The sequence below is a fragment of the Salvelinus sp. IW2-2015 genome, linkage group LG21, assembly GCF_002910315.2.
Source record: "Salvelinus sp. IW2-2015 linkage group LG21, ASM291031v2, whole genome shotgun sequence".
Lineage (NCBI taxonomy): Eukaryota > Metazoa > Chordata > Actinopteri > Salmoniformes > Salmonidae > Salvelinus > Salvelinus sp. IW2-2015.
Genome location: NC_036861.1, coordinates 6,105,622 through 6,108,994, shown reverse-complemented (window position 1 = coordinate 6,108,994; position 3,373 = coordinate 6,105,622).

Here is a 3,373-nt window from a genome sequence, read left to right as displayed (position 1 = left end):
GGTAGCCGGAAAGTAGAGCATTGCAGTAGTCTAACCTAGAGGTTGCAAAAGCATGGATACATTTTTCTGCATAATTYTTGGACAGAAAATGTCWGATTTTTGCAATGTTACGTAGATGGAAAAAAGCTGTCCTTGAAACAGTCTTGATATGTTCGTCAAAAGAGAGATCAGGGTCCAGAGTAACGCCGAGGTCCTTCACAGTTGTACTCCTCTTCCATGGCTGTGCAAAGTTGCTGGATATTGGCAGGAACTGGAACACGCTGTTGTACACCTCGATCCAGAGCATCCCAAAAATGCTTAATAGGTGACATGTCGGGTGAGTATGCAGGCCATGGAAGACATGGGACATTTTCAGCTTCCAGGAATTGTGTACAGAACCTTGCAACATGAGCCCGTGCATGATCATGCTAAAACACGAGGTAATGGCAGCGGATGAATGGCACGACAATGGGCCTCAGGATCTCCTCACAGTATACATTTTTTTTAAATGTATTTATCCTTTATTTAACGAGGCAAGTCAGTTAAGAACAAATTCATATTTACAATGACGGCCTAGGAACAGTGGGTTAACTGCCTTTTTCAGGGGCAGAACGGCAGATTTGTACCTTTCAGTTACTGGCCCAACACTCTTACCACTAGGCTACCTGCCGCCCCCAAAAAATAAGAAGAATAAGCCGGATGTGGAGGTCCTGGGCTGGCGTGGTTACATGTGGTCTGTGGTTGTGAGGCCGGTTGGACGTACTGACAAATTCTCTAAAACAACGTTGGAGGTGGCTTATGGTAGAGAAATGAACATTAAATTCTCTAGCAACAGCTCCAGTAGACATTTGTCGTGGAAGTTCTAAAGAATCAGGAGATTCTTGTTAACAAGGGAGCAGTTCAATACAACACACACATATATGGTGAATCGATAGAGTGCTCGAATAATACAGAAACGCAAGGGGTTTATATAGAAACCCCAACATTTCTTGGTCATGGTAGGTTCCACCCCTCCCCGGCAGATGAGGGCATCATAAGCTACCTTGTTTTCTTCTTGTGGCCAGGTGTATCGGGTGTGTGAGGTCATAGTGGACAAACAAGTGATAACGGCAGTTCCGTTTACTCCTTCCTCTACCAAGCTAGACTTCTATCTCTTGTATCTCCCGACAGCTGTGCCCTTGGAAGATAGTAAAAGAACAGGATGGACTGAAGAACTGTGGTCACTCTCAGAGGCTCTTTGTCTTATGCCATGTGACCAGGTTACTCAGAAGCAAAGATGATTGAAAACAGTACAGGTCTATCTGTTCCTCAAGTTTATTTCTATCCCATGTACTTGACTACACGCCTAGACCAGCTGCGGGGATTGAATGTGGAAGAGATTAACCATCCTTTCTCAGAAGCACAGCATTGGCACTAAATAAATGTCTTTACTGTTGATAAGCATATTAATAGTTAAATATTMATATTAAACAAAAAAGGTAAATATGTAATTTTTCTCTCACACATTCCTGCAGTCAGCAAACCAATTGCATGCTCCCTCAAAACTTGAGACATMTGTGGCAATGTGTTGTGTCACAAAACTGCACAGCTTAGAGCGGCCTTTTATTGTCCCCAGCACAAGGTGCACCTGTGTAATGATTATGCTGTTTAATCAGCTTCTTCATATTCCACACCTGTCAGGTGGATGGATTTTCTTGGCAAAGGAGAAATGCTCACCAACAGGGATGTAAACAAATTTGTGTACAAAATTGGAGAGATAAGCTTTTTGTGCGTTTGGTAAATTCAAGCATTTTTTTTTTCAGCTCATGAAACATGGGACCAACACTTTACATGATGTGTTTATATGTTTTTTCAGTRTACATTATAATGCCTTTGCCTATCATGGAAATTGTGTAGATTACCACACAATGCCATACACGCTGCCAGAGAAAACCTTTCTTAATTTCGATCAGCCTCATTTCACTATCCACGGTGTATTTTAGAATTGATGGTTTCCGAGCTGATAACTGTAGGCTATTTGCGCAAAATTAATGCAAGTGGTGGACCTCGGATACTGGGACAGATCCTAGCTACAGGCTACTTGCCCAGCTGACATTTAAGTATTACTGTAGCACAGTGGGATAGGCAGAAATCTGTTGATTTTAGGGCAAGCAAAAATGTAGGTCGGCACTCACAGTGCTTTCGGAAAGTATTTAGACTCCTTCACTTTTTCCAGATTTTTTTTACGTTGCAGCCTTATTCTAAAATGTATTAAATTATTTTTTCCACTCAATCAACACACAATACCCCATAATCGCTCCTGAGTGGCACAGCGGTCTAGGGCACTGCATCTCAGTGCTAGAGGCGTCACTACAGACCTTCGTTCGATCCTGGGCTGTATGACAACCGGCTGTGATTGGGAGTCCCATAGGGCGGCACACAATTGGCCCAGCATCGCCCAGGTTAGGGGAGGGCTTGGCCGGGGTAGGCCGTCATTGTAAAATAATAATTTGTTCTTAACTGACTTGCCTAGTTAAATAAAAGGTTCAAAACAATTTTTGCAAATGTATTAAAAATAAGAAACCGTATATACCTTATTTACAGAGGTATTTAGATCCTTTGCTATGAGACTCGAAATTGAGCTCAAGTGCATACTGTTTCCATTGATAATCCTTGGAATGTTTCTACAACTTGATTGGAGTAAACCTGTGGTAAATGAAATTGATTGGACATGATTTGGAAAGGCACACACCTGTCTATATAAGATCCCACAGTTGACAGTGTATGTCAGAGCAAAAACCAAGCCATGTGGTCAAAGGAATTGTCCGTAGAGCTCCGAGACAGGATTGTGTCGAGGCATAGATCTGGGGAAGGGTTCCAAAACATTGGAACCACCAAGACTCTTCCTAGAGCTGGCTGCCCAGCCAAACTGAGYAATCGGGGAGAAGGACCTTGGTCAGGGAGGTTACCAAGAACCTGATGGTTACTCTGACAGAGTTCCAGAGTTCCTCTGTGGAGATGGGAGAACCTTGCAGAAAGACAACCATCTCTGCAGCACTCCACCAATCAGGCCTTTATGGTAGAGTGGCCAGACGGAAGCCACTCTTCAGTAAAAGCCACATGACAGCCAAAAGTCAGATCCAGGACTCTCAGACCATGAGAAACAAGATTCTCTGGTCTGATGAAACCAAGATTGAACTATTTTGCCTGAATGCCACACGTCTGGAGGAAACCTGGCACCATCCCTACGGTGAAGCATGTTGGTGGCAGCATTATGCTGTGGGGATGTTTTCCAGTGGCAGGGACTGGGAGACTAGTCAGGATCGAGGGAAAGATGAACGGAGCAAAGTACAGTGAGATACTTGATGAACACCTGCTCCAGAGCGCTCAGACTGGGGCGAMGGTTCAMSTTCCA